Below are 8,394 nucleotides of genomic sequence, written 5' to 3' on the forward strand. Positions count from 1 at the left end.
CACATGGTATTTTATATCATTTGTGGCTATTGTAAAGGGTGATGTATCTCTGATTTTTTTCTCAGCCTGTTTGTCTATTGTATATAGGAGGGCTACTGATTTTTTTGAGTTGATATTGTATCCTTCTATGTTCCTGAAGGTTTTTATTAGCTGTATTAGTTCCTTGGTTGAATTTTTGGGGTCACTCATATCATGTCATCTACAAATGGGGAAAGCTTGACTTCTTCCTTTCCAATTTGCATCCCCTTAATCTCCGTATGTTGTCTTATAGCTCTGGCTAGAACTTCAAGTACTATATTGAATAAGTAGGGGGAGAAGAGACAGCCTTGCCTTGTTCCTGATTTTAGTGGTATTGCTTTGAGTTTCTCTCCATTTAATTTGATGTTGGCTGTTGGCTTGCTGAAGATTGCCTTTATTCTGTTTAGGTATGTTCCCTGTATTCCTGATCTCTCCAAGACCTTTATCATGAAGGGGTGCTGGATTTTATCAAATGCCTTTTCTGCATCTAGTGAGATGATCATGTGGTTTTTTTCTTTGAGTTTGTTTATATGGTGTATTACATTGATGGACTTTCATATGTTGAACCACCCTTGCATCCCTGGGATGAAGTCTACTTGATCATGGTGGATAATTGTTTTGATGTGTTTTTGGAGTCTGTTGCCAGAATTTTATTGAGTATTTTTGCATCACTGTTCATGAGGGAGATTGGTCTGTAGTTCTCTTTCTTTGTTGCATCTTTGTTTGGTTTAGGAATCAGGGTAATTGTAGCCCCATAGAAGTAGTTTGGTAATATACCTTCTGCTTCTATTGTGTGTAATAATTTAAAGAGTATTTGTATTAAGTCTTCTTTGAATATCTGGTAGAATTCTGCTGTGAAAATATCAGGTCCAGCACTTTTTTGGGTTGGGAGACTTTTAATGACTAACTATTTCCTTAGGGGTTATAGGATTCTTTCAATGGTTTATCTGGTCTTGATTTAACTTAGGTATGTGTTACCTATCCAGAAAATTGTCCATTTCTTTTAGATTTTCCAGTTTTGTGGAGTAGAGGTTTTTGAAGTATGACCTGATGATTCTCTGGATTTCCTCATTGTCTTTTGTTATGTCCCCCTTTTCATTTCTGATTTTGTTAATTTGGATACTCTCTCTCTGTCTTTTGGTTAGTTTGGATAAGGGCTTGTCTGTGTTGTTGATCTTCTCAAAGAACCAACTCTTTGTTTCATTAATCCTTTGTATTGTTCTCTTTATTTCTATTTTATTAATTTCAGCTCTCAATTTGATAATTTCCTGGCATGTCTTCCTCCTGGGAGACTTTGCTTCTTGCTGTTCAAGGGCTTTCAGGTGTGTTGTCAAGTCCCTAGCATGAGATTTCTCCAGCTTCTTTATTTTGGCATTCAGTGCTATGAATTTCCCTCTTAGCACTGCTTTCATAGTATCCCATAAGATTGGGTGTGTGGTGTATTCATCTTTATTGATCTCTAGGAAGTCTTTAATTTCTTTCTTCATTTCTTCCTTAACCCATTGGTGGTTAATTTGAGCATTATTCAGTTTCCATGATGTGTATGTCATTGATATAACACTGTGCTTAGGTAGAATCTTGAATTCCCTCATAGATTTTGGATTTTACAGCTAATAGATCTACCTTACTTTATAGCTTTCATTTCTACACATACATATATTTAGGATATGCTGCTAATTAAAGAAGTCTTTATAAGTCTGTGATATTGTATTAATTTTTAAGGTTGATGGCCTGTTTTGGTCTCTTGTTCACTATATGATTTTTATTTGCCATGGGTTACATTTTTAAGTCAGATTAAACTAATAGTATCACTGTTGTGCTTTCTGTGGGTAAACAGTACTTTCTTATTGATTTAAGTTGAAGTTTACTGAGAAAACATCAAATTGAACAGTTTACATGAAAATGTACAAATTGGGCTATACATTTCAGATTTTAAATTACTATAGTTAAGTGGTCTTGAAGTTTTCTTTGCTTTTCTATTTTTAATATGAAGGTGAAATTTTCTGATTTTTAAAATTTGATATGGAAAAGCTTTGGTATTTTATATTTTGGGAATTCAGAGCTCAATCTGATGTAAAATGAAGTCTGCATTCTCCTTGAGAAAAATCTACTAATATGTGTTTTTTGCATATCTGTCTTCTACAGGTTCTTGATGGATTTTATGGTCAGTATATTGCTTTGTGTTTGAAAATTGCAACATTGTTATATTTAAAGACAATTTTTGTATTGTATTGTTCTTGTCTGCTAGTACTGTGCATCTCACAAGTGGAAATCAGCAAGATGGACTCCATCAATTTTCATTTTACACCATGGAAGGGGATTATGAGGGACGCTCTTGATTTCTGTAAGGGGAAAGCAGACCAATTTCTCAGAAGGAGTCATCTAGCCTTTGTGGAATAAGTTTTTTCTGTGATGCCCCCTCTCCCAACATTCTCTGGAGAACTCTGATAGGTTTACCTCCAGCATTCAGGGTCCAGGAACCAAGAGAGCTGGCCCATCCAGATCTTGGGTCATCAGGGTCCTCTCTTAGTCCTGCCTTGTAATCGTGACAGTTACTATAGACTCAACGGGGTTTGGAACTTCAGGATCAAGGCTGGAATGGTTACCCACTACACATGGGTTTTTTGTTTGTCTGTTATTCCTTCCTTCCTTCCTTCCTTCCTTCCTTCCTTCCTTCCTTCCTTCCTTCCTCCCTTCCTTTCCTATTTTTTTCACAAATGGATACATAACTGTATCATATTTTTTTTCTTTTGAGAGGATTCATCCCCTGCAGCAAAGACACATTTAATAATGTGGATATTTTATTAAAAATATGATTTACGTGATCATAATAAGGACCTGAGCCTATAATGTCCACATGGAGACCACATACCTACCTCATGGGAACAGACATAAAGTGAAGTTGTAAGAAGAAGAAATCCTAAGGGAAAGAATTAGTCTGTGTTAAGGAAAATTCTTCTGTTTTGATGAATTCAGTGTTCTGCACTGAACAAGCATGCAAATAAATACATAAAAGTAAAGATGAAAAGAAAAATGATTCTCACACAGGCAGGGACCAGCATCATAGAAGACCCTCTAAAGTACAACCAACAGAGTGATCCAACAGCTTTCTTAGAAAGGAAGGTGAGGTACAATGACACTGTAACTAATGAGTGGGAAAGACACCTAAGCTCTGGTATGTTACCAGCTGCATTGTTCTCCTAGTCTCCATGCAGGAGCCTTCCCAGGATCAATGGCTCTCCACACATCCCATGACAAGCTAGACAACTTGGTCAGTGTTTGTTCTGCTGTGCACACATTGTGTGAGGACTATGGTGGGTGTGAATCTTTCCAGGACTCATGGATCACTGATGATGACTGACTTTTCATTTTAACATGAATCCTATACTGTTTCAAACATGAGACCCAGATGAGACTCTGCCCTTAGTCTAGGGGAGGCCACTATTCAGAGTTTCTAAATTATTTCAGAATCTAACCTTGGTATCCACAGATGAGTCAGTTCTTTCTGATGGTCAGTATCTGGATTGGGTCAGAGTATATCCTATATTTCAATGCATCCATCGGAGTTGAAAAGAAACAGTTTTATATTTGAACATTTCAAATATGCCTACACATCACACTTATGGAGAGATTCTCTGGGAAAGTGTCTGTGATGTGCAGAGGCAGCCCAGACACAGGGATTGCAGCATTCATGTTCTTCTGCTCCTGCTCAGGGAGACTCTGAACTCCCTGCTTTCTCACAGCCCCTGATGTTCATGAGGACACACTGAACGAGGCTGTGTCTAGAATGTCTCCTCATATGCATTTTTGACATAGTAATACTTGATTGTAAGACTTTCAGACTTTCCAAAATGTGAAAGAGAGGTTTTTGAATTGTGTATGGAGATGGTCAATTGGTCCTTGACAGGATTTGAATATTTTATTGAAATAACAATCTCACATGTATGAGATCCATTCCTGTCCCTTCCCTGCAGTCTGGCCGATGTAGTGTATATAGTAGTCCCTGAAAGTGAATCCAGATGGTACATAAGGGAGTTATTGTGTTACCCAAACCTGTAGCTATTCTCTGTCATACTCCACCGGCTGCACATCTTCCTGGACACCTGCAGACATTGAGGTTTCTGGTCAGGAAACTGTCACACATGTCTACCTTCCCTCTCATTCATGTCCACTCACATACTCAGTATGTCTTCTTTGTTGTAAATGATCTTTTAAAAGAACAACAAAAACAAAAATAATAAAGGAGCAACAAGGAAAACCCAGTTCAGCCCAATTCCATGGTGAGTAGTCTCTGTTCACTGTTTATCATTGAACAGGCAGACATGGGAATCCCACCCTGCAGTCCTCTGCTAGAGATGCAGGTCAAGTTTGGACTGGTTTGCCTGAGCAGAATCAAGTCCTAAGTGCATATTTTCCATCTATGTATGTTTTCTTGACGTGGGCTCAAAAGGGAGGTTATGTTTAGGGCAGATCCCACAATAATGGTGGGCACTTTAGGAATGACAGAATTCAAGATATCCTAACCTGTAATGTGGTTATGTCCTGCAAATATTCAACACTCCAACATATCAAGTCTCATTCATATTATTGTAGCTTGTTTGATAACAGAGATACCTATTTACAGTTCAGCAATAAAGGTTGAATCTTGGACAATCAAGTTTATTGTTACGTAAAGCAAAACAATATTTTTCTTCAGAAGAATGTTTGAGACATGGGAGCATCACTTTCTGTAACTTCTCTAGAAAATGAGGGAGGTCACAGTTTCCTGCATTCTTTCCCACCATTTAACATTTCTACTTGCCCCCCTGAGAAATATCCACATCAAATGTTCTTATGCTGTCTTACATTCATTGTACCCTATCTTAGTTGGCTAATATGACATTGAGACTGCTCTTTTCATCTGTAGAATCCTATGGTATAAGTTGGGGGGCACATGACCTCTGAGTGTGGCCACATTAGAGGGCTCCCTGTTCATCACACCCATGCATCTGTTCTTGTATGTGCATTCTTGGGTATACAGAAGACATCAAGGAGCAAGGAAAACTACACAATATAGTTCATCACTCACAGATCTGTAAACCAGCAATATAAACTCTTTGGCGCTTCACTTAGGTGAGTATATATATTTCAAAGACTATTGTGACATGAAACAACATTGATATTTCCTCTATCTGCAAATAGGACAATGTAAAAAGTGTCTCAGGGGCCTGAGATGACCACTAGGAAGCATCAGTGAGGTACACATTTGAGAAAACCATACATACTGGTACAACTTTCACCCACAATTTAGCTCAGGAGAGACAGTGTCAAGACAAGGAGATGGAGTCTCTGATGAGATTCTGTGCCTTATGCACAACTCAGCCTTATTATTGGACAAGTCATGGAAACACAGGAAATTAGTAATATTTAACTCCCTCTTCATTCACTTTAGAGTAGCAATCTTCCATCCAGTGCTATCAGCTCCCTCTCTCTCCTTTCTCTAAGGATTCCCATCTACTGTATAAGCATAAAGAAAATACAAGAACTGTGGTACATGGATATCAGAGAGCATTTCAGAACAAAGATTTTAAAAGGTATTATCCAAATCTGTTGGAAATAAGAGGCAATCACAATGGCCAGTCTCAGGCATCACCCTGTTTGAACAACATTTCCAATTACTGATTCATTCACTATTCTTGCTGTGTCTATTGAGCTTTGTGGGAATGATGCTAAAAGTCTCAGCTTCCTCTTAGTTAGGAACATAATCCTCATGCAAGTACATGGACCTGATGCTGGAAGGCAAGGAGAGAGAGGATGAAATTGCTGTGTAGAAGCAGCCTTGGCCCTTGTCTGCAATTGCCAGATGTACTTTCTAATGGTTGAACTTATTAATATCCAGCCACTTTCCTGCCATTTCCCCAGAGTTCACAGGACAGCATAGCATCTTAGCCTCTGTTATAACATTTTCACTGGTGAGACCAGTTTAAGGAAATGTGAGCATGCCTCGATCAGTTCTCATGTGTCATCATACTACCACTGGGGGGGGGGGAACTCTTTGTTTCCAATACTTACCAGTTCTTTCATAGTGATGCCATCCATGGATCCCAACATGTCAGTCAGGAATCATCATTTTTTTCCAGGTTCCTGTAGTATGCAAACGTGAGTTCACCAAGTTTCAGATAAAAAACCCATTCTTGGATTTTGGTAATGGGACTACATATCATATTACATAGGAAGGATTCTGGAGGAAAAAAAATGGATGAGCATGTTAAAATAAAATTCCTTATTCTCATTAAATTCAAGAAAGCTATATGAGTAAAAACATAAAAAAATATTAAAGAAGAAAACTAAAGACATGTTACACATTGGGTGGACTATGAACTTCCTGCAGCTGACTGCAGCTCAGTGGGTGTCACTGCTGTGTTGTCCCCATAGTCTCAGTGATGGAGCGTCACACACATTCTTACCAGTTCCTCACCTGTGTTTGATGTGCACATATCCTGTGATGATGAAGGTGACAGTGAAAGTCATCAGGGTTCTTGGGGCTCTGACCCTACCTTACCTCTTTGTTGGCTCTAACTTGAATCCCACACAGTGCTCTCACCATGGTAAATATTGAGACTCTGTACTGAGTTAGGTCTCCACAATTTCCAGTCCCTTTGGCTTTTACAGGAGCTGAGGGAACCACCTCTTTCCAAAATGCTTTGCATTTTGTTCATATCAGAGTATATCATATATTTTTAAAAGTAACCCATAAAATTGCTGTGGAGATAGCACTGTGGTTCAAGTTATCACAAAACATGAATTCTTGAGTGGAATCCGTACTTCTAGTTCTCCATAACTACAGTAAGCTGGATGTGGCACACTAGATGGAGACAGTGTCATCAGTGTGGGTCACTGGCCAACCAGTATAATTAGTAGGTGAGTTCTGGGGTCAGTGAAACATTTTGTCTCAAAAATATGGTGTAGGCTGCTATAGAAAAACATTTCATATCAACATGAACAGAAATATACATATTCACAATTACTCAGGAAAATACACACACACACACACACACACACAGAGAGAGAGAGAGAGAGAGAGAGAGAGAGAGACAGAGAGAGACAGAGAGAGATTTGAATAAAAAAAATTGACACTTCCAGTATTACTACAGAGCATACCATCAGAGAGAATCCTTGAGATGGTTACAGAGAAGCAGCCCAGACACAGAGGATTTCAACCCTCTATGCCTCTCTGATCAGGCTCTTCCATGGCCCAGATATTTGTGTGAACCTCGCGCCCCCTGCTGGTCCTGATCACCCTGCAAGAAGGTTTGTGTCTGAGCTCACAGTAGGATTGTATCACTGTGACTCTGGTACAGTAATACATGGCTGTGTCCTCAGACTGTTCATTTGCAGGTACAGCGTGTTCTTGACATTCTCCCTGGAGATGGTGAACTGGCCATTGACAGCATCGGCATACTTGATGTCACTACTACCACCACTAATGTATGCGACCCACTCTAGTCCTTTCCCTGGAGCCTGGCGGACCCAGTTCATGTAAATACTACTGAATGTGAATCCAGAGGCTGCACAGGAGAGTTTCAGGGACTTTCCAGGCTGCACTAAGCCTCCTCCAGACTCCACCAGCTGCACATCACACTGGGCACCTGCAAACAGAGAATTCTGTTCAGAAAACTGTCACAGAAGTCAAATTTTACCTTTCTTATGTCCACACAACACAGAATATCTTCCCTCTTGTAATTACCTTTTACAATAAGGACAAAGAAAAACCATCTGAGCCTCAAACCCATGGTGAGAGTTCTGTTTTCAGTGCAAATCACTGAGTGGCAGTATTTGGGAATCCAGGGCTGGGCTCCTCTGTCTGAGCTTCACCTTCAGTGTAGGGCTGGTTTTCATGAGCCCAGAGAAGCCTTATTTGCATATTGTCTGGCTATAGCAAGCACTCAAATTAGACCCAGGGAGAATTGCAGTGCTCAGAGAATATATAAGATATCAAAGACATTGATGACAGATATATAAATAGCCCCAGTTTTGTAGTTCTCTATGGAACCTTCCCTTACTTCATTTAGTTTTCTTTGTGCAGGTGCTCAGAACATGCTGTATTTTCAAACTATTATGTCTTCTTAGAGAAAGTAAAAGTACCACACACAGGAGTGTTTCTATCTAGGAGCCCAGTCTCTCACTCCATCAAAGCTGGACACAGATTCTCCCATACATGGATCTGGGACAAGGTCACACCTCCCTGGAGAGGTTAGAAGAACTCATTGCTTGTGACAGGAACACTTTGGAATTATCTTAATTTCCCATATTTATGCAACAATGCTGTTATCAGGACATAAGAGGATTACAGATGAGACTTCCCTTGTCACTGCCTCTCACCTCCTTGCTATGGAG

At 39.5% G+C, this 8,394-nt stretch overlaps 1 pseudogene; it reads right to left on the bottom strand.

Annotated features, from left to right (window-relative positions):
• Window positions 1-7,160: 7,160 nt before the first annotated feature.
• On the bottom strand, window positions 7,161-7,829 carry LOC118575081 (annotated as a pseudogene).
• Window positions 7,830-8,394: the final 565 nt, after the last annotated feature.

The sequence above is a fragment of the Onychomys torridus genome, unplaced genomic scaffold (genome assembly GCF_903995425.1).
Source record: "Onychomys torridus unplaced genomic scaffold, mOncTor1.1, whole genome shotgun sequence".
Taxonomy (NCBI): Eukaryota; Metazoa; Chordata; class Mammalia; order Rodentia; family Cricetidae; genus Onychomys; species Onychomys torridus.